The following is a 26889-nucleotide window of genomic DNA, read 5'->3' on the forward strand; positions in this document are numbered from 1 at the left end:
CCTGACTCACACAATTGACCAGTCACATGAATTTATTATGAAGTTTTTTTTAATGAATCAGTTACCCAATCAAGGCAGGGCATCCCAGTTACCCACATGAGCCCCCTACCTCCTCTCCTACCCCATCTGATGATTAGCAGATCGGCAGCAGCAGGCTGTTTACACTTATTGAGAGGGTTCCTGAGTCTTCCTGTGGTTGGCAGCTATAGTAAAAATATATAAAACGTACAGTGCATTGGGAAAAGATTCAGACCCCTTGACTTTTTCCACATTTTGTTACTTTACAGCCTTATTCTAAAATTGATTAAAACGTTTTTCCCCCGATCAATCTACACACAATAACCCATAATGACAAAGAAAAAACAGTTTTTATTAGATTTTTTCAAATGTGTAAAAAAGAAAAACTGAAATATCAATTTACATAAGTATTCTGACCATTAACTCAGTACTTTGTTGAAGCACCTTTGGCAGTGATTACAGCCTCGGGTATTCTTGGGTATGACACTACAAGCTTAGCACACCTGTATTTGGGGAGTTTCTCCCATTCTTCTCTGCAGATCCTCTTAAGCTCTGTCAGGTTGGATGAGGAGCATAGCTACACAGCTATTTTCAGGTCTCTCCAGAGATGTTCGATTGGGTTCAAGTCCGTGCTCTGGCTGGGCCACTCAAGGTCATTCAGACACATGTCCCAAAGCCACTGCTGCAGTGTCTTGGCTGTGTGCATAGGATCGTTGTCTTGATGGAAGGTGAACAAAAAAAACATGTCTATGGCATGATGCTGCCCCACCATGCTTCACCGTAGGGATGCTGGCAGGTTTCCTCCAGACGTGACACTTGGCATTCAGGCCAAATAATTCAATCTTGGTTTCATCAGACCAGATATTCCTGTTTCTCATGGTCTGAGAGTCCTTTAGGTGCCTTTTGGCAAACTCCAATCGGGCTGTCATGTGCCTTTTACTGAGGAGTGGCTTCTGTCTGGCCACTCTACAATAAAGGCCTGAATGGTGGAGTGTTACAGAGATGGTTGTCCTTCTGGAAGGTTGTCCCATCTCCACAGAGGAACTCTGGACCTCTGTCAGAGTGACCATCGGGTTCTTGGTTACCTCCCTGACCAAGGCCCTTCTCCCCCGATTGCTCAGTTTAGCCGGGTGGCCAGCTCTGGGAAGAGTCTTGGTAGTTCCAAACTTCTTCCATTGAAGAATGATGGAGGCCACTGTATTCTTTGGGACCAGAATTCTTTTGGTACCCTTCCCCCAGATCTGTGCCTCGACACAATCCTGTCTCGGAGCTCTACAGACAATTCCTTTAACCTCATGGCTTGGTTTTTGCTCTGACATACACTGTCAACTGTGGGACCTTATATAGACAGGTGTGTGCCTTTCCAAATCATGTCCAATCAATTGAATTTACCAGTTGGACTCCAATCACGTTGTAGAAACATCTCCAGGTTGATCAATGGAAACAGGATGTACCTGAGCTCAATTTTGGGTCTCATAGCAAAGGGTCTGAATACTTATGTAAATAAGGTATCTGTTTGTTATTTTTAATACATTTGCAAAACTTTCTTAAAACCTCTTTTCACTTTGTCATTATGGGGTATTGTGTGTAGATTAATGAGGGGGAAACAATTATTTCATCCAATTTAGAATAAGGCTGTAACGTAACAAAATGTGGAAAATGTCAAGGGGTCTGAATACTTTCCAAATGCACTGTATATAATATATACTGTATATATAATTAACAACTGTATATATAATTTATACAGTATGTATTTCCTTTAGACATGCTTGAAGGGGGGGGTAAATTACGTTTTGTTTTTATATTAATAAGTTACTGTAGTGTTGAATATGCAGTGCACAATCAAACTTTTAGGGACAAGAATAGAACAAGATTGAACAAACTATACACAATGCCGCAGATGTCTCAAGTTTTGAGGGAATCTGACATGCTGACTGCATGAATGTCCACCAGAGCTGTTGCCAGATACTTTTATGTTAATTTCTCTACCATAAGCCGCCTCCAACATTATTTTAGAGAATTTGGCACTATGTCCAATTGACCTCACAATAGCAGACCATGTGTATGGCATCATGGGATGAGCGGTTTGCTAATGTCAATGTTGTGAACAGAGTGCCCCATGGTTGTGGTGGGGTTATGGTATGGGCAGGCATAAGCTACGGACAACGAACACAATTGCATTTTATCGATGTAAATTTGAATCCACAGAAATACCATGATGAGATCCTGAGGCCCATTGTGAGGCCATACTGTATATCCATATATTCGGGCCTAATGAATTTATTTAAATTGACTGATTTCCTCATTTGAACTGTAATTCAGTAAAATCTTTGACATTGTTGCATGTTGCATTTATATTTTTGTTCAATATAATATATGCATTACGTTCCTTTTGTCCTTTGTTTCCCCCTCCTTTCTGCTCAACTGTTCCACTGTAAAAGTTATCTGCTTAAAGCTTTCCTCACATAAAACAGATGTCAGTTCGGTAACACTTTACAATAAGTTGCTCTCTAGCTTGGTCTACCTGTGTAGTAACTTTGTAATTTCTTAAATCACATTCATGCATTAACAATGATAGTTTAACAATTAGTTTGTGCAGTAATTGCATATGGTAGCAATGTTCATCCTCCAATACTGTTAAGGAATAATCATAGACTTTTTATATTTCAAGGAAACTTAACCATAGAACACCCACCACTGTTCCTTCTGCTGTGAAGTGAACACCTTACATCTCACATGTTTCTCACTGTCTTGCAATGTGAAAGATAAATCTGTCTGTAGGATTTTAAAAAGCATGTAATGTGAACCTGTACTTGAAGCACCTGCATTCCAACTGATTAGAATCCATCCATTATTTCAAAAACTAAGAGGATACAACATATACCTTAGGTCGAGAATGAATCACTATGAAATAATAATGAGTACTTTATTTCACCTTTGTGCATCACATTAGTTAATAATTAAAACCTAATTTGACCTATCATCTGCCTGCCCAGTCATCAAGACAAGGCCCGTCTTAAACAGTATCCCTTTACATTTTAGTCATTTAGTAGACGCTCTTATCCAAAGCGATTTACAGTTAGTGTATGAGGGGTGCTGTGGGGTAATTTAAGATACTCTTTGAAGAGGTAGGGTTATTGCACACTGCACAGTGCACACTCCACTGGGGAGGAAGACCCATCTGCATCCCAAATGGCACCCTATTCCCTAAATAGTGCACTACTTTTGACCAGAGCCCTGTGACTCTTGTCAAAAGTAGTGCATTTTATAGGAAATAGGATGCCACTTGGGGTGGATCCACCGTAAAGATTAGAAGCTGCAGGAAACAGCTGTGGTATCTGCTGCTGCTTCCACTTCTCCTTTCATTCTGTATCATCCCTCCATCCCTCCCTTTCTTGCCTGTTTCCCTGTATTGGCCATACCCTTTACAGCCAAAACTCCATCAGAACTTTCTATTTCGACAGTTGAACTTTGCAGTTGTAAGCAGGATATTAGATTTGAATGACATTTCATATGCTGAATCCAACTGTAAATTCAACTTTAGCATAAATAAAATATGACTTGCTGTGTCGTTTTTCTCACACGATACGGTTACAGATGAAATCATCTCCTGTATGATGGTAGTCATCTCATGAAGCTACAGTAGAGGGAAATACGAGCCACAACCGATTCATACAAATTCTAGCGCTGACTTTCCAACATTGCTTGAAATTTGCCTTTCAAATGAGTCTAAGTTCTGAAAGCAACACCTCTTACTGAGATGTCCATACCAGGCTTGCTTATTGCTCCACTGTTGAAGTTCTTCCTAATTATAAAAAGAATACAACACCCTAAAAAAAGCCAGTGAGATAATGGAGGAAATACTGAATTTAGCCTTGACATTTAATATTAATCTTGCATAAATCAAGTACTTTCCTATTTACCCTTTCTACCCAAGAGGAAAACCAAGGAGAAGACACGAATGTCTTGAATTCAGTATGAAGGTACGAGGGCACACAGGTGGAATAGAAAACCATTTTACCGTCTCGCACTTAGAAATAAAATTTCAGACAAGTATGGTCTGGGGAACTGGGTTACTTTTGTGCCATTCACATTTGTTGCATTCACCACATTTTGAAGGTGGGTAATGTTCACAGTTGCTAACACCCCTGAATAGAACACGCGCACCCACTCACGCACGCATGCATGCACACACACATGGGCCCACATAAGCACACAGGCATACACTGCTCTTCAAATCGGCAAGGACCATACATTAAGAGAAAGGCTGCAGATAGTGTGCTTTTTCATTGCTTCATAATAAATAGCATAAGGCACAGTATCAGGCTGACCATCCACAAAGTATAAGTATGCTATACCTGTAAGTTATACCCAGTAATGTGTGCATGGCAATGAGTGCAGCTGTGAGTCCTTATTGAATCTGACTTAATAAGGGTTTGTGAGTGTGGGCCAACACCTGCCTCCTGGCCGGGCCCAGCAAAGCAGGTGTAGTCCCATTACCAGAAGGCCAGATGTTCTCTTGAACTCAGCTACTCATACTCAGTGTTTTAACTACTCAGCAACACTGCCAGCTGTCCCACAATATTTCTCTATCGCTTCTTGCTGAGGGTGGATTTCTATCTGCGCTAAAAGAGTATTCATAGTACCGGGTTGGTGGGTTTGTACTATGGCTCAATTATAAAAACTGGCAGCCAAGGCAGAACTTTCCATCAGTTCCAGCCTGGCAATTTGCTTAAGCGTGGTTTGATGAAAGGATGAGAGCAATTATCAGGAGTACACCTCCTACGCTATGGTAAGCCAAACAGCTGTCATAGATCTTGGTTACGCAAGATTTGTGTCCCTATGCGTCGAGCTGCATCGCACCGATAGCATCGTGATTCCAACTCAAAAGCTATACTCTATGTGTTTAACCATGCGAGACATCCCACTCATTCGAGGAGAAGCAAAGACAGACCAGGTCCCTGAGATGCACATGATATTGCTTTTTTTCATAAGAAAAATCGACCATTGCCAAATAAACATACCCTGCATCAAGCTGTGGGATGTTTTTTAGTGAATATCAGAATCTTGTTGGATGTCGCCAAGCAGCGAAACAGCACAGATCTTCCTGATTATAGTTCTTAAAGGTCAAACATCTTGCTCAGTAACCTCTACATATCAATATTTTATGAGCAGATTCTTTCTAACCATGAAGATTATTAAAATCTCATCCTTCCAGTAAAAGTTTGCCCCCAGGTAACTGTTTTGCAAGATGTAATATAAATAAACAAAAGCCATAATCCTGAAAATGAAAAAGCCTTAATTAAAAAGCGTAAGCATAGCAAGTTAATCAGCTAAAACAATTAGGAGGGTGTGAAAAAGCATGAATGTAAAAAATAATCGGATTCTCAGCCACACCTCATTGTTCAGGGCACTTAAAAGTGAGGTGCCACACATATTTTAACAGGAAAGCAGGTGCTTACCTCTTACCTGCACATTAATAACTGTTAGATCTTCATCAGGGTCCTCCAACGGAGCCAAAGTTACGCAAACAACCATATGGGCAATTAGGACCCATCAATACCTGCAAAATTTATATAGCACTTGATAATTAAGAAACACCAATCTGTCTTTCGGAGCATCATATTTTCCAGCTGTTTGATATGAAGAAAATCCCAAAGTACCAAAGGATCGATGATGTGTTATTGCTTCACCTTTCCAGCTGCCGTCCTTTCTCCATAAAGACAACGCCATGTAGTGTTAATTGCCTATACATCACATAGCCCAGATAATTACCCAAGCTGCTTACTATGGGTAACACTGCCTCCATAAAAAGTCCATCTGCATATTGCAACAACTCTATATTAGTTTGTTGACTAATCCCCCAATAGGTCCACACTGACTTGGGAGTTTGTGGAATTCCTGCCAAGAACAATACACCCACATTTGGTAATTGAGAGCACAGCAGGGCCTCATTTCGAATTGCCTCTGTAAGCTTTAATTATATACAGTATCTATTGAAGGAAATATCCATGAAGGTGGGATACACGTTTTAATAAACAACCCATGAAAACATAATTAATCAAAAGCTAAATTAAATCGTAATGCATTTCACAATGTGAAACATTTTCAGTGATGCAACTGTCAACCTTGTCTCGTTACTATGCCGAAAACATGTAACGAACCGTATTCAATGCTGTGCATTGTCATGGTAATTGCTTTCAGTGGTAAAAGTTAATCAAGGCCAATTGCAAGGCCACAATTGAAGTAGGTGTCACTAGTGTTTATGTAGAATCCATTTCAGAACAGCCATGGCTTGATGGCTAGCTTTGAAGGGTTGATGAGATCTTATTTTTAAGAAAAGCCACAAGGAGCTCTTGTGCTTCTCTGTTGATATTTGCATTACATATTCAGATTAATTATATAAAGCTATTAGCTATTTGAACATCTAAGCCTATCATTTGAAAATCACTGAACAACAACTCATTACCTTTTAGGGGACATCAATTCTATTTGATTCAAGTAAGAGCATTGAGAGAGATGGCACGGTACAAGTCCCTTGTTCTCCAAAGGAGAAACCGAACAGAACAGTTTGATTGATATTTCTCATCTCCTCTAAAACACAGCTGTGATGCATTAACACACTACATTCAGCTCATTGAATAGAGATTTAAGAACTTCTCTCAGCCATAGCAGATGCACTGCCATCTCTGGGGCCTCAAAAATGTCTCACTGCAAGTAGATTCAAAATCATCTTAATGATCTATCTTTTTCACCTTGGAGATTTCGATAACATCATTTGTTAGCGTTTTCATGTAGCCATAGCAACTGAAACTGTAATTATATTACGGAGGCATTCATTATAATTCTCAGTGTGGCCGAGGAATACAAAAAAGTTAATGCCCGTATTAATGCATAATGTTCAGCAATCATATTTCCTATAGAAATGGAGACAACAGAGGTACAGTAGTACACTAGCTATGTATGAAAATCCCCAAACTACAGTACTTTGTATATAATTATTATTTGGTGACATTCAGCTGTAAGGAGAAAATGATATTGGCTGTTTAACTTACCGTGCCATCTCTCTCAATGCTCTTACTTGAATCAAATAGAATTCTCAAATGTACTTCTGCACTTTTTCTGCCCAATAGTTTTTTTTTACCTTCTATACATACTTCTTATATAAATGCCCATAAAGCACAGCACCAAGCACCAAGCACCATAACAGTTGGATTGCCAACTCTGAAAACTTTAGAGAAGAAAGCAAACCACTTGTTCCACAAAACCGGAATTCATTGCCTTACATTTCTTGAAAACCCCGTTTGAACTTTTGTAAAACTCTCCACACAACTTTGCACTCCAGTCTTGTTGAGTCTGAATGGGAACATAGGGGAGGTTTGAAAGGTTAACAGAAGACCAATAATAAAATGTAACACAAAAGCAGAAAGTGTTTCCTGGCTGGCTCTTCTTTGTGTGTGCACGTTTTTCTGTGTTTGTGTGTGTCGTGTGTGCGTTAGAGAGATAGCGAATGCAGAAATAATTTAAGGCGTTCCTCTTTTCAATAAATCCATAACCATGAATCAGTGCCCACGACTCAACAATACCAGATGATTTTACTGATTTATAAAGTCTGAAGCAATCTAAAGCCAGAGGTAACTGTAGATTAGAGCTACTGTACTGTATCATATACATATTTTTGGCTAATATTTTCGCTGTGAGGGATAGATACAGTATATAGTCATATATATTGTTTTGCTTTTTAAGCTGATGTCATGTAAGTACAGAGTTTTGATGTATTTTTGATTTTGCTCTGTTACCATGGTTGTTTATCATGCTTCAAAACTGTTGAGTTGAGAGTGAGGTGTTTGTGAAGTTGATGTAATTCTTGCCCCCAGCTTGCATGCTCACCCACCCCTGCTGATGTAGACTGTGTGAGCAGCATGCAATACATAAAATATGTCTCTGGTCTGCTATCTCATTCTCAACCTTGGAATTCATGCAGAATATGGAGCCCAGAGATCTGCTTATCATCTCTTATCATCTTCACAATTCTGCAGACAGTGTTACTGTTTATGTTCCAACAGACATGGAGCAAGGGAACTACAGCATCTGATGATGCCAATGTGTAGTGACTGATTCCATCTCTGCTGTGGACACACCCTGCTAATACTTTTATGGTCAGGTTGGTGTCATGAATTTTAATCAGACATATCTCGTGATACTTCTGGAGTAAAGGAGACTCATATCCTTCCGAGCATGTTTTAGAGAGGCGGAAGTAGTGCTTTCTTTTAGGGAAGTGATCGTGATCGTCAGCTAGAGACTACAGCCATAGACAGGTGGGATCTACAGTATTAGAGCAGGGTTCCCCAATAGGCAGCCCGCGGTCATTTTATTTGGCCCCCCAAGTTTTCAGAGCAAAACAAATAAATTGTATTAATGAATTAATTAAAATAATTTGTTGTTGGACATAAGACTGCAAAATCACAAGGAAATCAGCTCAAAGTGGTTTTAACTTAGGAAATCTATTCCCAAATACTCCCACGCATAAATAAAGAGGCATATACGATAGTATACTAATGGAATCAAGGTTTGAAATGATTCTGTGTTTGTCAAATACGATATCTGTTTGCGATTCTCGCTGTCAATTTGCAGTGTACAAATTATTTCTAAGTATGCTCCGGCCCTCCGACCATCCACTCAACGAAAGATCGGCCCACGGCTGAATGTAATTGGGGACCCCTGTATTAGAGCATGTGTGAGGATAAAAGGCGCAAAACTCTCCATGTAAAAAGTCCAATCCCACTGGGAACAGATGTAATTTCAACGTCTAATTTTGATTTACAGTTGGTTGAGATGTCAACAAATGTTAAATAATCTTGAAATAAATAAAAAATGTCACCATGTCGTTGGATTTAGGTTAAAAGTTTGGTGAAATCCAATCAGTTTTCCACCTTGATTCAACGTCATCAGATTTAATATTTTTTTCCCAGTGGGATGTTTCTGCATCTAAATAAAAAGGGAAATGAAAAATCTTCACATCAGAGAAGCAGGGTATTTCATCATAGATATTCCCAACACAGCGCTTAAGAGAAGATGAGCGTTTATAGACGTATGTTTTCCAGTACTCTGTATGCATTTTTCCTGGGGCTCATTAGAATTGCTATAGTTATTCAACAATTTTTCTTTATCTGAGTGATGTTTAAAGTGGTTGTGTGTTTTCTCACTCTTGAATAATATGAGCAGACTGCAACAGGGCTTGTCGTTGTGGTTTTTAGATAAATTACTTTTTTTCTGCATGATGAATCACTCTATCAATGAACACTAATGAAGATAAACGTAATATCATACAATATAATGTTTGATGGTTCCGGGAAGGCCAAAACGACCCTGTTAAAATGTCGTACAAAATAGAGATGATTTGTATTAACAATAATCAAAGAGAAACACATCTGTTTGCTTTTATTTCGTCATATTGGCCTAAGACTTGTTTTCATAAAATGCAGAGTGTATCTTCAGTATGTGACGTCCCTCCCACTCTGTCTGCTGGGATCTCCTTTTTCGTAGTCTCTTTGGTAGTCTGCTTGTTGCCAGTGGGCAGAGCTCGCAGGATTAAAATGTATATGAACTTGAAAGTTTGTTGATATTTTCCAGTTGCTTTTACTTGCAAGGAATGGTATTGTACTGTACATCAGGAAACCCTACTCTGGATGTATATGATGAAAATAACTCCCCTCCTATAATTCGAAGGAAATATTTTTAAGATGTATAATGGTGAGAGATCAATGCGCCAGGGCAGGACTGATCCAAGTCTCCAGCCCAGGGGAGGTCCGACCCACCGACGCGTTCAGTGCTCACCTCAGGGCCAACGGCAAGGCTACCATGCCAACTCCTCTCATGTGCCTCTCTCTACAAACCAGCCATCCCCTGCAGACTGCAGCACCTAAAAACAAACACCTCTCTCTCTCTCTCTCTCTCTCTCTCTCTCTCTCTATCTCTGCCTAAAGCTCAACGAGGGGCCAAAGTTGCATAAGCGCAGCAGCAACACCTCTTATTGTGTGCACGTCAACATTCATCCGGCCATAATTGACCAAATGTTGTTCCTTCCTCAGTTTGTGTGACTGTGCTATTGAATTTGGTTTTGACAGGCCAGACTCAATAGTGTCTCAAACCCACTCTCTGACCAAAATAGTTCCAGACACTGGAACAGGTTAGCGTTCCATTTTCTGGTTTGCTGTGGCAGCTCTGTCAACACTTTCCAGAAGATAATTGCATTGGTCTAATTTGACACATTGGCAAAATTCGTCACGCTCCTATTGCCGATGTACCACTGCTCCACAGGCCTACGGTGGATATTAACTTTCAGGATTGTAAAGTCTAGAATTTTTTTTATCAAGAGATAACAAAAATGCTGCTGCCTCGATATTTGTAAAGACCCAGTATCTACAGGCATTTTCTGACCTTTCAGCTTTGCAAGTTCAACTCAGGCCTCTATTCATTCACTTCCCTCCTCAGTGAAAGTGGCAATGTCCTGCCATGTGCACTTAATATGCCTACATGCCTAATGACATGCTTTAAATGGACTCAAACGAAGGCACGCATCTGTGACCTGATGGACTGCCCAAGTTCACTGCACAATCTAACAAATATAACCTTTTTACCTCTCCCACTTTAGAGGAAATCAAATAAAACTATGTAGATTGATAAAGATATAATAGAGGCCACATTTTAGAATATCTTCAAATGAGCCCTTTATTTTTTGGCGGAATGATGCAGTCCATAATACATGTCAAATGTAACACAGTGAATATTAACAAACAATACATTTTCACAAAAAATATTTTGTTACCTGCTAAATTAGAGCAAATACAGTCTTCTCTGTCTAAGTAATGCATTTAGTGTAGCAGATTTTATTCCAAAAATGGAAGCATGCACATTACTGTACAAAGTAGAATATATTGCCAAGAACTCGACCGTGTGTGTAGTTGATATAAGTGTTGAGTCAAGATGGGCATTTGCAATATAGCAGGGCCACCAGGGAACATTTCCAGGGTGGCTTGCTGACACAGCACAATATAAATAGATAATGACTTGCAATTTAGTGTTGAACTATTGTTTTAAAATAATGTCTCACATAAAGCTCATCTCAAAATTTGATGAAACTGTTTTTTCCTACTACATTGTAAAAAAGTGCGTAATCTGTAGTTCAAGACTTCAATACAGTAGATTGACAAATTAAATTTGATTCAATTAAATGCAACAAAACTAACATACCGGTATATCTTCAGATCAAACCTGCATAGCCATGCCTTAAGATGATTCAACCAAGGTAGCCACAGCAGTGACTTTAATAGATGAGCCTTGTGCAGTACCTTATTTAGATGTCTCACCTTGTCTTTATCCGGTTCTGCTTTAAAGGATTTTTGCATCTAGCTTTGGATTTTAACTTATTTTTACAACACACTGTGGACATAACACATCTCGTCTGATGTGTTAGGATATAGCAGTGCATGACGAGACATGTTTTATAATATAATGCCTTTAACCTTTATCTCTCTATGCAACGTTCAAAACACACAACCACTCTGAAGCAAGACTGTGTGGTCTGCTGAAATGGTAGCGCTACATTTATGATCATTTCTATTACCATAAGTGGATGAAAATTCAACTTCACATTATGCAAACAAGTTCCAACATGTGAAAGTGGATTGTATTTCATGAGTATTATGCATTGTTTTTCCTCTCTAATCAACAAAAAACTGAGGCGACAATCTGGCATGTCTTTAATACGTTCAGTTCACACTTGGTGGACTGCCTCCCAGACTTACATTTCATCATTTTTGCCGGTCTGTCTCAGGGTAGAAAACAGCTTCTCTTAAATTACACATGCCAGGGTGGGTAGAGCTACTTTAAAGCCAAGGACAGCAGATGCTAACTAGTAGCAAAGAAAAACACACAAAAAAGCATTGCTATTCTCTTCCTCATTTAATCCACCGCCCCTCAACTCCACTTTTAAGAATTAGCCAAGTCCTTTGATTTATTAATTGAACATGATTACAACCAGCCACCATGAGAACTAGACCCCCCCCCCTCCCTGGCTAAATTGCTGTTGGAGTTCCTTCAGGAACACTCTTGAATTAATTGTATATGCCTTAATGGGGATTGAAGTGGGGGTCTTTAATTATGTAAGGTGAAAGAGCATGTTCAGCAATAGTAGTAGCAAGTGAAGGAATTGCCCGGGCGGGGCAATGAGGAAGATCCTCTACTGACAGTGTTCCCTGGGGGTAGGGAGAAGTCTATACCTCAATACTGGAACACTGCACCCATATCCCTCACAAAACACGAGCCACAGCCCTATACGACATACAGCAACTAAAGCACTATGGATGCATGACTGGCTACTGCCTCGTCCAGTTGAGGCTCTCTTGGATAAAATAAATTGGCTTATGTGTTTTCTTGGGGTGTATTCACTAGACCCCAAACAGAAGCAAACGGGCCTAAACACTTTTTTTCATTGCAAAATGTTTGGCTGCGATTTGAACCAGTTCGTGCTAATGAATAAACCCCTGATTTACAGTTTGCAAGAGTGAGACTGCAGATATGATGTACTGTATTTGGTAATGCTCTGTAAGAATGAGTGTTGGGTCAATGCATACAGTTTATACCCATACAGCATGTATGTAGTAAAGATGTATTGGCATTTAGTCTTGGTTTTGCTTCACCTTTCCACTTATTATGTAGGTCACTTTGAGTCAATAGCAGGTATAGGGCAGTCATCAACTTAACATGCATCTTAATCCATAGATGATGATTACAAATAGCAGCATGTCCTTCACAGATTCTGCAGGGATTGCCCTTGTGGGATATAGAAGTTGCCAACCAGGGTTTGAACTCATTGAGTTAAAGACATTACACGCATCCAATGCCTTGACATTGATGTTGGCTCCCAGATGTTAGACAAGAACCCCTCCCTGTTTGTTGCTGCCTGTTACATAGTCCTTCAGCCTCTCACACCACTGACACCACTGTCACCCAAACAGACAGAGAGGAAGTTAATAAGGGCAGGGAAGTGACATAACTAATAGAAGAAAGGTAAACATTGGATTGATATCCTTGTTTATCATTGGAGACACTACAAATGTCTCTGACCCAAACTTGTTTGTCAGTGAGACTATTGTTTTGCAATCTCCTTTCATTAAACAGCGATCAAATGAACAATTTCTCATCCCACAGCTGAGACAGAGACAGACAAATCATAATTCACAGCGCGTCCTCCCATTCATTAACATACTTAACCTGTCTTATACCCTCCTCTCTGGAAATGCACAAAGAGTGATTACAGAGTGTGTCTTTCCACTGGAGCAAGAACAAAAGGGCTGGCAGTCTGTATTATTACCTTCGATAATAAGAGAAACAAGAAGCCATTATGGTCCCAGCCTTATCAGAAACTAAGTATCTCAATGACCTTTCTATTCGGACTAATTGCACACAATGGTTTGACCCTAAAGCATTCATGAGTGTTTAAAATCACACAACAACAAGGTGGTTCATCTACACATTCAATCATGGGGGTATTTTATGTCACACTGCTTTTATTCTTCTGCCCAGCTCAAAATTATATTTTCTCATTCAACGCTGTGACTATGAGGCTATATGAGGGCTTGTCCTCTTTAAATTGTTGTACAGCTCATTGGATGTTAGTGCTTACAAAATGCATATACGGTTCAGAAATATGTCCATTTGATTTTAATTGTAGATTTTTTTTCGGAGACAGAATAAAAGATTATAGAAATATTACTGAACCGAACCAACTACTTAATTGACTCATCTCTGCCCTGCCCATAAGCAAGTTATCCAGTTGTTGACTTACACCCCTTCACTTCTTTTAAATGGGAGAGAAAAATACCAAGACAGGACCGGATTTAGCCCAAACAGAGGCTAAACAGAGGCCTTGTATGGGAAGACAGTTGCCAAAGCTATTTAATCGTGCTCACATTCAGCTTAATCCTGCTGTGGCTGATTTACGCCTGTAGGTATTGCGAAAGAGGAAACATGAGTCATTTAGCGAACCACTGCACAGAAGGAATAGTAAAGATGTGAAAAAAAGGCACAAAGCCTTTTGAACCCCTGAGATGAAAGAAACTACAGACTACAACAGGATGAGTCAATTCTCACATAGACCACTTCCCTTTCCCGATAACGATGGAACTTAGTCTTACCAGTGTTTTAACAATGCATCTTTCCTACAATGGCCGAAGATGTGTAACATGCGTTTCCCAAAACACCATGCTGGGAGAACTGTCGCTAAGTGAGTCATTGGAGCATGTGTCGATACTGATAGGATTTTCAAAAAAGTTTTCTCCATTCAAATCTTTCCTTGACATTGTAATTATTTCACAATACTGATGACGGATCAGTTCCTACGACTGCAAATATTGAGGTGGCTTATTCAAATGCTTACCCAATAAAGATGCACAAAATCACCAATTTGCCACATTATTGTGCACATGTTAGGTTACATATCATGAAATATGTTGAGACAAATTACAGACAGTAGCCTACAAGTAGCAAAAAATAATTCAATTGGTTGAACATGAAATGTATTTCAATATGATTGAAATAGGTCTATAGCTTACTGTTTATTTTTTAATGCAGTCATCTCGGTTTTTATTTGTAGCATCTTTTTATACTTCGCTTGTTTGTATCAATTGCAAAGACATTGGTTACTTTGTATTTGTAGTCAACTTTGTTCTGAAGTTATCGTGGTCATAGAGAGAGATAACCATGTTTAGCAGAGATCTTCTGTGTATAAAGTGAGGTGGGAGGGCAAAAAATCATCTAATGATGCACTTAGCTCGTCTGAGGCAGGCTTATGCCCCGTTTACATCGTGACGTACAGTATTTCATTATGCCGTTATTTCATTATGTTCCACTACTGGATGGACAGCATAGGATAGGGTTTCACAATGCAAGACAATATGGAGGACAGCCTAGTCTCTCGTCAGAGATCGCATTTATTTTGGGAGATTGCGAAATATGACCTTATCATTCAAGACAGGAGAAACATATTGTTACAGTTGATAATAAAACATATTTTGTTTATTTACTTTTCCATCAGCTTGTTTCTATAACTTTCTAGCAAGTCAAGCTATCTTACAGAGCAGAACTGTAATGTAGCTAGCGACCTCCACCTAATAATTGTAATAAAAAACAAACGGCATTTCAATCACAATAAACTAAAACGGGAGGCAACAATAATCTTCTTTTGTGGTTTAGTAACTTCCTGTTCTTCGACAGACTCTGGCCGGACCAAGGCATATGGCTAGAAAGGATCCATCTTTTGTCAAATTAACGTCAGAATTGACTTTTCATAGCAGGTTAGGAGAGCTTAGGAAGCAGGTTAGGAATGTACAGTGTGGGAAAAAAGTATTTGATCCCCTGCTGATTTTGTACGTTTGCCCACTTACAAAGAAATGATCAGTCTATAATTTTAATGGTAGATTTATTTGAACAGTGAGAGACAGAATAACAAAAAAAAAAAAGAAAAACGCATGTCAGAAATGTTATAAAATGATTTGCATTTTAATGAGGGAAATAAGTATTTGACCCCTCTGCAAAACATGACTTAGTACTTGGTGGCAAAACCCATGTTGGCAATCACAGAGGTCAGACGTTTCTTGTAGTTGGCCACCAGGTTTGCACACATCTCAGGAGAGATTTTGTCCCACTCCTCTTTGCAGATCTTCTCCAAGTCATTAAGGTTTCAAGGCTGACGTTTGGCAACTCGAACCTTCAGCTCCCTCCACAGATTTTCTATGGGATTAAGGTCTGGAGACTGGCTAGGCCACTCCAGGACCTTAATGTGCTTCTTCTTGAGCCACTCCTTTGTTGCCTTGGCCGTGTGTTTTGGGTCATTGTCATGCTGGAATACCCATCCACGACCCATTTTCAATGCCCTGGCTGAGGGAAGGATGTTCTCACCCAAGATTGATGGTACATGGCCCTGTCCATCATCCTTTTGATGCGGTGAAGTTGTCCTGTCCCCTTAGCAGAAAAACACCCCCAAAGCATAATGTTTCCACCTCCATGTTTGACGGTGGAGATGGTGTTCTTGGGGTCATAGGCAGCATTCCTCCTCCTCCAAACACGGCGAGTTGAGTTGATGCCATTTTGGTCTCATCTGACCACAACACTTTCACCAGTTGTCCTCTGAGTCATTCAGATGTTCATTGGCGAACTTCAAACGGGCATGTATATGTATTCTTGAGCAGGGGGACCTTGCGGGTGCTGCAGGATTTCAGTCCTTCACGGCGTAGTGTGTTACCAATTGTTTTCTTGGTGACTATGATCCCAGCTGCCTTGAGATAATTGACAAGATCCTCCCGTGTAGTTTTGGGCTGATTCCTCACCATTCTCATGATCATTGTAACCCCACGAGGTGAGATCTTGCATGGAGCCCCAGGCCGAGGGACATTGACAGTTCTTTTGTGTTTCTTCCATTTGCGAATAATCGCACCAAATGTTGTCACCTTCTCACCAAGCTGCTTGGCGATGGTCTTGTAGCCTATTCCAACCTTGTGTAGGTCTACAATCTTGCCCCTGACATCCTTGGAGAGCTCTTTGGTCTTGGCCATGAGAGTTTGGAATCTGATTGATTGATTGCTTCTGTGGACAGGTGTCTTTTTTATAGGTAACAAGCTGCGGTTAGGAGCACTCCCTTTAAGAGTGTGCTTCTATTCTCAGCTCGTTACCTGTATAAAAGACACCTGGGAGTCAGAAATCTTTCTGATTGAGAGGGGGTCAAATATTTATTTCCCTCATTAAAATGCAAATCAATTTATAACATTTCTGACATGTGTTTTTCTGGATTTTTTTGTTGTTATTCTGTCTCTCACTGTTCAAATAAACCTACCATTAAAATTATAGACTGATCCTTTCTTTATCAGTGGGCAAACGTACAAAATCAGCAGGGGATCAAATACTTTTTTCCCCCACTGTAGAAGGTTAGGATAATTAGGTTAAAGTTAGGAAAATAGTTATGGTTAGCTAAAATGTCAATACAATCTGTATAAACCGGATGCAACCCGGATGTACACTGAGTGTACAAAACATTAGGAACACCTTCCTAATATTGAGTTGCACTCCCTTTTGTCCTCAGACCAGCCTCAATTCATCGGGGCATGGACTACATCGTTTCAAAAGTGTTCCACATGAATGCTGGCCCTGTGTTGACTCCAATGCTTTCCACAGTTCCCAGTCAAGTTGTCTGGATGTCCTTTGGGTGGTGGACCATTCTTGATACGCATGGGAAACTGTTGAGCATGAAAAACACAGCAGAATTGCTGTTCTTGACACACTCAAACTGGTGCGCCTTGCACCAACTATCATACCCCATTCGAAGGCACTTGAATCTTTTGTCTTGCCCATTCATCCTCTGAATGGCACACATACACAATCCATGTCTCAAATGTCTCAAGACCATTCTCCTCCCCTTCATCTACACTTGTTGAAGTGGATTTAAGAAGTTACATCAGTAAGGGATCAAAGCTTTCACCTGGATTCACCTGGTCAGTCTATGTCATGGAAAGAGCAAGTCATAATGTTTTATGCACTCAGTGTAGATAGACTGTCCATGAAACGGCGTCTGCGAACATGAATAGATTACCTTGAAAACAATGGTCGGACATCTTGGACGCAGTCTCCAGTTCTTATTATACCTCATTGGGCCAGACTGAAGAATACACTGAGTTTGGAAAAATTCAAAGTATGCGGCATCCGTCTCGCAACAGAGCCAACAACCGCAATGGGGCGTTGCGATTCCACTCTATTGTGGAGGGTCCCCATTCAATCGAATAACATCCGGCGCAACTTAATGGAGTGCTTATGGTTGATGTGGATGAAGCATTAGATTTCAAGTGTTTTCAAGTGCAATGTTAAGAACGATGGTTTTGGGAAACAGCTCCGAGATTTAATGATGCTCTTAAGAAGGTTCTAACGATGAACATAGCCTTAAGATACTTTTGGGAAACCGGGCCCTGGGCTGTCTGAATGAAGTATGTGCAAAGACAGGGATCCTATATTTAGACATAAAATCGCTCTGTCACCTCACTGCTCCATCTCTCAGAGGGAAACTTTTCTCCCGGTGTGTCACTTGCTATCATTGGCATGTAAAAAGGCTGAATAAATCTTATGTGGACTTTTAGGAATGTCAGAAATGACGAGGGAACCAGAACCATGAATTTGCATGATTGACAAGTAACGCAATAAGTTTGAATGGGCAGAATGAGGGCAATGGATATCAAGTATTCTGTGAGTAAATGAAAGTCTGTCAAGCAAAAGTGAGTGTACACAACCTTGTGATTTTATTTATATACGAAAGATGTAAAGGTTGAACAAATGCATCACCATCTGGTAGCGAAAGCCTTCCAAAGGCTTGAGATAGGCAAGAGTTTCTGTATGGCTAAGGAGCAGCACAGACAGCTCAGACGAAGGACATCTAATGGGTCAAGGATTTCTATAGCTGCCTACTGTTAATCTTGAGAGCAGGGCCATCTTTTTAGGGGCCCTAAGCGAGATTTGGTTGTCGGCCCCCCTCTTGACAGTGGTGAGATACATAAAAAATGTAAAGTTAATTTCCTGCCATTCTACACATTTTGACCAGGGGGCAGAGAGAATTTTTGTAACAAATTTAATGGTGGCCCCCAGGAAGTCAGGGCCCTTGGGAACGTGCTCTGCATGCCTAGTCTGTATTTGGCCATGATTACTACAAGTTTAGATAGCTGACTAGGCTAACTACCAATCAAGAAATTGACATGGCTAATTGTCAGCTAATTGAGTGACTGTCATAACAAGAGAGAACTACTGATGCACAAACAAATTTCAAAATTGCACCTGGTGAATTCTACTATTCTTAAGGGCCATCCATACCAAGGACAATAACTATAACGATAAATGATCCTTAACTGTAAACGTTGGCGAGCATCCACACCAGCAGAACGTTTATTGTTTATCGTTCTGCTGTACACCGGTCAATCAACTGATCAATGCATCCAACTGCACACTGTAGGCCTATTAATGAGGTGGTAACATATACCATTCAGTGCTTCAGGGTGTGTTCATTGTCATAGTGACAACTGCAAATAATACTTGAATGTAGCCCACATGTAATGAAAAATAATATAGAAACTCATATTTTAAATGTAGCTTAAAATATGAAACTCATATTTTAAATGTGACTTGTTGCTCACATAGTTTGCAAGTGATTTCCATTTTTCTAATGATTATTCATTTGTTTGGATCTTTCTTTTTCGCTGTGCTCATCTCTCTGTCTGACCTGTGCAACCGTTTGCAATGCATCAGTGCAACAATCTTATCATCACTGGCCAAAGTGATCACACCAACGCACACTCTCTCTTTAATTTTCCCCGACAGTTAATTTGGCCTAGGCCTATTTTACATTCAGCAATTAGCAAGAGCAAACCTGCTTCTCTCCACGAAAAGGCTGTTAGGCGCATTAGCAGGCCAGTCATAGTGTGTATTTTATCAGGATGCATGGTTGTTAACAGATAGGCTAATATAGCCTGACAATATAGCCTTCTTATGCGCTGTTTGCCAGTTATTCAGGCAATCTTACTGGGAGCTCTGCCTTCTCTCCTTTCCGAGCAACCTTGTGCACCTAGAACCAAGGACGCTTCAATAGAACGAGGTTTGATTAGTTGTCAATGTTTTATCATCGGATGGACCCCTAGCCGTCTGGTAAGCGACTGCTTATGCAGTCGCGTTGCATGGGTAAGATCTTTTGGGAAGCCAAGCACCCCACACCTACAGTACCAGTCAAAAGTTTGGACACAAGTACTCATCCAAGGGTTTTTCTTTATTTTTACTATTTTCTACATTGTAGAATAATAGTGAAGACATCAAAACTATGAAATAACACATATGGAATCATGTAGTAACCAAAAAAGTGTTAACCTCTATGGGCTAGGTGGGACGCTTGCGTCCCACCTACGTAACAGCCACTTGCAGCCTGTGGCGCGATTTTCAAAACCTTAAAAATCCTATTACTTCAATTTCTCAAACATATGACTATTTTACAGCTATTTAAAGACAAGACTCTCGTTAATCTAACCACACTGTCCGATTTCAAAAAGGCTTTACAACGAAAGCAAAACATTAGATTATGTCAGCAGAGTACCAAGCCAGAAATAATCAGACACCCATTTTTCAAGCCAGCATATAATGTCACCAAAACCCAGAAGACAGCTAAATGCAGCACTCACCTTTGATGATCTTCATCAGATGACAACCCTAGGACATTATGTTATACAATACATGCATGTTTTGTTCAATCAAGTTCATATTTATATCAAAAACCAGCTTTTTACATTAGCATGTGACGTTCAGAACTAGCATACCCCCCGCAAACTTCCGGGGAATTCGCTAACATTTTACTAAATTACTCATGATAAACGTTCACAAAAAGCATAACAATTATTTTAAGAATTATAGATACAGACCTCCTCTATGCACTCGATATGTCCGATTTTAAAATAGCTTTTTGGTGAAAGCACATTTTGCAATATTCTAAGTACATAGCCCAGGCATCACGGGCTCGCTATTTAGACACCCGGCAAGTTTAGCACTCACCATAATCATATTTACTATTATAAAAGTTTGATTACCTTTTGTTGTCTTCGTCAGAATGCACTCCCAGGTCTGCTACTTCAATAACAAATGTTGGTTTGGTCCAAAATAATCCATCGTTATATCCGAATAGCGGCGTTTTGTTCGTGCGTTCCAGACACTATCCGAAATGGTAAAGAAGTGTCGCGCGCATGGCGCAATTCGTGACAATAAAATTCTAAATATTCCATTACCGTACTTCGAAGCATGTCAACCGCTGTTTAAAATCAATTTTTACGCCATTTTTCTCGTAGAAAAGCGATAATATTCCGACAGGGAATCTCCTTTTCGGCAAACAGAGGAAAAAATCACAAAGGCGGGGGCGGTCGGGTCACGCGCATAAGCCCAGAGTCCCTTGATCGGCCACTTGAGAAAGGCAATAATGTGTTTCAGCCTGGGGCTGGAATGACGACATTCTGTTTTTTTTTTTCCCGGGCTCTGAGCGCCTATGGAAGACGTGGGAAGTGTCACGTTAGAGCAGAGATCCTTAGTAAAAGATAGAGATGGAAAAGAAGTTCAAGAAATGGTCAGACAGGCCACTTCCTGTAAAGGAATCTCTCAGGTTTTGACCTGCCATTTGAGTTCTGTTATACTCACAGACACCATTCAAACAGTTTTAGAAACTTTAGGTTGTTTTCTATCCATATGTAATAAGTATATGCATATTCTAGTTACTGGGTAGGAGTGGTAACCAGATTAAATCGGGTATGTTTTTTATCCAGCCGTGTCAATACTGCCCCCTAGCCCTAACAGGTAGGTTAAACAAATAAAAATAAAACAGCATGTTGCATGTAACAGACAGTTACATGGCCCACAGCATGGTCAAGCAAGTTAATGTTTCTAACATTTTCGGACCACTAAACAACTATTGATTTAGAACCACAGAGAATTACCGCAAGTCGCAAAGAAAACAGGAGCTGCATCCAGTATTACAGCACCATTTCAACTTCAACACTTCAACATCATCAAACCACCTCTGTCTAATAGTCCCATCAACGTAAGATAAATAGGATGTAGCTGTCCTTGGTTCTGATTTCTGTGTGCACGTGTGTTTGCGTTCCTGCAAGAAGAAAAACATGTTGACTCACCCTACTTGTAGAGAAATGTCAATGCCATCCTCCTCTCTTTCATGTTGACGAAATCAGACAGTACACACTTTTATTTTTTGTTGTCCTAGGCTTCCTGGCTAAAGTGCTTGCTCGCTAGTCTAACTTCCATTCATGGGCAACGTTAGCTAGTTAACATTAGCCTTCTACATCTAGCTACATATTGAACTTCCATCTCAGGCCAGGGGCACAACAATGTATGAATTAACGTTTGGATCAGAATCGTTGTTATAATCATTGGCCAGTACAGAGAATTAAGTAAAACAACAAATCCAAATCTCTATCTCCATCCATGGCTAATTTAGGAAAGGGCCAATTTTAGCTACACCACGAGATGCAACAATTCAATGTGTTTCTGTCAATGACGTATGCTCTCAATGCAATTTGATAGGAGTGATGACATAATCCAAGCTGGTTTCCCTTGAAACTTTTTTTTGGTGTGCCTGACCATTCATAGTTGAGCTCGCTCTATTAAGCTCGCGCTGTCTCGCTCGCTCGGATGCTTTCTTCTTTTTTTCATGGTCAAATTTTTGGTGAAGCCTGGCTTCACTTGGCATCGTTGATTATACGCCACTGCGCTTATGTCGCTTATGCCTGGGGCCAGCTCTGCTTGAGAGCATCACACGTCTGGCTAAGCTTTGATTCAAGAAGGAAGAAATAGATAAGCAAGTGACAGTGATGACAATCTCTCTAATCCAATAGTGAAGCCAAGTCTAAGTACTGGAAAAAGCAGTCAGCATCAAGAAGTGAAAGGAAGAGCAAGAGCATATCTACTGGTCTCTCCCTGCACAATGTATAATTAACAAAAACAAAGTCCAATCAGAGGCAGCTGTCTACCGTTGTCTCTGATTGGGGATCATGTATAAGTTGTCAATTTCCTTTTGGGTTTTGTGGGATCTTGTTTTCTGTTTAGTGTCTGTGCCTGACAGAACTGTGCGCTTTCGTTTTCGCCTTTTGGTATTTTGTTTTAGTGTTTTGTGAATAAAAGAATCACGAACACTTTCCACGCTGCGCTTTGGTCTACTCTTCCTATCACCAACGAGAGCCGTCACAGAAGATCCCACCAAAAACGGACCAAGCAGCGTGGCCAGGATGAGTGGACATGGGAGGAAATCCTGAAAGGAGAAGGGCCCTGGACGCAGATTGGAGAGTATCACCGTTCAAGGGAGGAGATGGAGGCAGCAACAGAGGAACTGTTACGGACGATACGAGGAATTAGAACAACAACGGAAGCCCGAGAGGCAGCTCCAAAAAACATTTGGGGGTCCAGAGCCTCCAGCACGGTCTGCAGTCCAGAGCCTCCAGCGACGGTCTCCAGTCCGGAGCCTCCAGCGACGGTCCCCAGTCCGGAGCCTCCAGCGACGATTCCCAGTCCGGAGCCTCCAGCGACAATCCCCAGTCCGGAGCCTCCAGCGACGATCCCCAGTGGAGCCTCCAGCGACGGTCTCCAGTCCGGAGCCTCCAGCGACAGTCTCCAGTCCGGAGCCTCCAGCGACGATCCCCAGTCCGGAGCCTCCAGCTACGGTACCCAGTCCGGAGCCTCCAGCGACGGTCCCCAGTCCGGAGCCTCCAGCGACGGTCCCCAATCTGGAGCCTGCAGCGAAGGTTCCCAGTCCGGAGCCTCCAGTGATGATCTCCAGTCCAGAGCTTACAGGGGGGGGTTCCTAGCCTGGAATCCCCGACGACGATCTACGGTCCGGAGGTCCCGGCAATGATCCCTGCACCAGAGGCGCCACCGAAGTGGGGGGAGCCTCAAACGGAGCGGGGTCTTCGTCCCACACCGGAGCCTCCACCGAGAGTAGATGCCTCCTGGACCCTCCCCTATAGGTTCAGGTTTGCGGCCGGAGTCCGCACCTTTGGGGGGGTACTGTCACGCCCTGACCTTAGAGATCCTTATAATTCTCTATGTTTGGTTAGGTCAGGGTGTGACTCGGGTGGGAAAGTCTATGTTTTCTATTTCTTTGGTTTTGGCTGAGTGTGGTTCCCAATCAGAGGCAGCTGACCATCGTTGTCTCTGATTGGGGATCATATTATATGTACATTTTAATTTTCCTTTTGGGTTTTGTGGGATCTTGTTTTCTGTTTAGTGTCTGTGCCTGACAGAACTGTGCGCTTTCGTTTTCGCCTTTTGGTATTTTGTTTTAGTGTTTTGTGAATAAAAGAATCATGAACACTTTCCACACTGCGCTTTGGTCTACTCTTCCTACCACCAACGAGAGCCGTCACAATGATAGTACAGTCAGCAGTATTACCCATCCAAACATACTGTGGTCCGCTTTTCAGTAAAACAGGTCTATGCAGTATACAGGCCTTTATGGAATTAAGAGGTGGTAAATATGAATTCTTTGAGATAGGTGTAAGAAGAACGTGTGCCCAATCAAAGAGGTTTCTTGGCACGGAAAAACAGTTAAGAAATAATATATACATCTAATTGTGTATAATGTGTTCTCTCACCCATTATAATTCGCTACAAACTGTGTCATCAGTGACACAGTGCCTCACGAGGTCTATAGTACACAACCCGGCATCTTATTTCAACTCCCCCAATTTTCCAAGAGCATGCAAATCCCAATCTAACCACAGCATGTGTAAAATATTCAAGCCTTCCCTTGGTACCAATGGATCAGGGAGATAGTGAAAACCATCCATGCTGCATCATTTTCACACCAACTGCCGCTAGAGATTAAAAAGGGAAAGTGTTGGCTAAATAATATTCCTGATGGGAGATTTCCAAAGCTGCCAAGTGCTACTGGTTGACCGGCGAGAGCCACTTCTCTACTCTAACAGGGAATATTATGTATGAGTGGCATCTTTTCCCATCTGGTGTACTATCATTGGACCCAAGTGAAATGCCAGTGGCTTGGCTAACAACAGCTATCCATCTTGATGTGTGGAGACCAATGGAGCACAGAGGGTTGATGTAGTACTCTTCCAATTCCTAATACCAAGAGCAGGGCAGCCCAATTCTCCAGACTCTCACTCAGTCATATTGCATGTGATAATGGATGACAATGGCCTGTCCCCTGCTTCAAACTGCAATGGGGAAAACGACTGCACTTATGGAAAGAAGAACACAATAACCACATTCTGGCTAGGTCAAATAATGAAGATTCATTTTTGGACCTAGCATTCTGGTCCACATACTTTCAAGCATTTACTCAGAATTACTTACACAGTTCTTCATTATTATATAATGGAAATCCTAACTAAATACATTTAATTCTGCTTGGGACAGATCCTCCTCACTGGCTTGGACAATCAATATCAAGTCATCCCTTTTTTGGGGGGTTGAGGCACAGAGGGCAAACGTTTAATCTGTGTGCCAGCAGACCCTGCAACCAAGTGTAAAAGCTTACAGCTTGTGGTCTCTGATGGTTGGCCTCCTGTGAGCGCTCAATTAAAATGCAGTGAAAGAATCCTGCTGTTGGGGCTGATTGGTGGAACCTCCACCTGTGCCCAGCTGCAGCATGAATCAACTGTATCCCCTTTGCCGCCTAAGGCTACGCCCCAAATGACATCATATTCCCTATATAGTGCACTACTTTTGACAAGGACCGGCAGGGAGCCTAGTGATTAGAGTGATGGGCCAGTAACCGAAAGGTTGCTGGATAGAATCCCCGAGCTGACAACATAGAAGTCTGTTGTTCTGCCCCTGAACAAGGCAGTTACCTTACCCACTGTTCCTAGGCTGTCATTGTAAATAAGAATTAGTTTTTAACTGACTTGCCTAGTTAAATAAAAGTTAAATAAATTTGGGATGCAAACCTGGTTGCTGCCTGGTCTCCTTTGATCCTTGACTCCAATAAATCCCTTTTCACCAGGAATAATGTGGAGTTTCCATGTTTTGATAATTGATTTCATGGTGAACCTCACCATTAAACATTAAAGGCTGACAAAAAAAAGTATTGGTGGTAGTTAAACAGTTTTTTTCAGGAGGACACTATCTCTATCAGCAATGTTTTCTGTTTACAGTATAGACATCTTTTCTTTCCTCTAACAGCAGAGGTTCTACTAGGACCCACTAAAACTACACCGTAAACCCCAATGTGCTGTCATTATTCAAAACTTTTGAGGAAACCCGTTGTAGTTAATATATCTGAGTACAGTTACTTAAATAGGTTTTGTAGTCATTTCTCAAACCGATAGTCACTGTGACCCAAGGGGATCAATTTTGAGTAATGCCCGCACTAAGCCATGCCTCCAAAATAATTTCCCAGTGTGACTTGCCTTTGAGTGAATTGTACAGTTACCACCCTAACTAGCTATTTGTTAGTGACAGAGACATGGTTGCTGAATTATTTCATTCTCAGTCCTGTGGCCTTCACCAATTGTTTGTAGGTTTGAATGTTATCATTATAATTAAACTCTTAATGACAATGCATTGCATATCTCATAAGGCTTTGTTTTGAGGCCTTGCTTTACCCTAACACAGCGGCCTGAAACGCATGGTTTACAGGCCACATCAGGCCTGCAAGTAGGGTTGCATAATTCCAGTAACTTTCCCAGATTTTCAGAAAATCATGGTTGAAGGATTTCCAGGAATCTTCCATCCAAGATTTCAGGAAAATCTGGGAAATTGACCTGAATTTTGCAACCCTACCTGCAAGAGGGTTCCTGAGAGGCTCAGCGGTCTAACATGCTGACCAGACCGGACACGTTGTGTGCGCGAGCGTTGCAAAATAAATGTAGAAATCCATGTTATTCAATTATTGCACCCACACTGCTTGCGCGCGCCAACGAACGTTTGCGTTGCCAAGGGCTAAAATAGAAGTCATTCCTATTTCTGATGCAGATCGCGCTGCAATTCCTGCCTCTCCCATTTCCTCATTGGTTTAAAGAAGCAGGTACCCATGTGCCATCTCCTCATTGGTTATACCCACGTGGGTGATTGAAAAAAGAATTGTGTTGCCGGTTGTAGTGGTAATACTATGAAAGTTTAGATGCCAATCACCATATAAGTTCAAAGATGAAAAAGCCTGGAAGGAGGAGAGATGACTAGAAACGATTTAGTTGACCGTTTTATGTGTGGACCTTGTGCATTTCAGGTAAAATAACAACTCAATGTTTATATCTCAGGACAAATTAGCTAGCAACCGCAAGCTAG

General features: G+C 41.1%; 1 protein-coding gene across 1 annotated transcript in view; it reads right to left on the reverse strand.

Annotated features, from left to right (window-relative positions):
* The window catches only part of LOC106569071 (BMP/retinoic acid-inducible neural-specific protein 3-like), a 107574-nt gene that overhangs the window by 75477 nt on the left and 5208 nt on the right, over positions 1 to 26889 (reverse strand). The window lies entirely within an intron of this gene.

This window comes from Salmo salar, chromosome 14 (genome assembly GCF_965601325.2).
Source record: "Salmo salar chromosome 14, fSalSal1, whole genome shotgun sequence".
Taxonomy (NCBI): domain Eukaryota; kingdom Metazoa; phylum Chordata; class Actinopteri; order Salmoniformes; family Salmonidae; genus Salmo; species Salmo salar.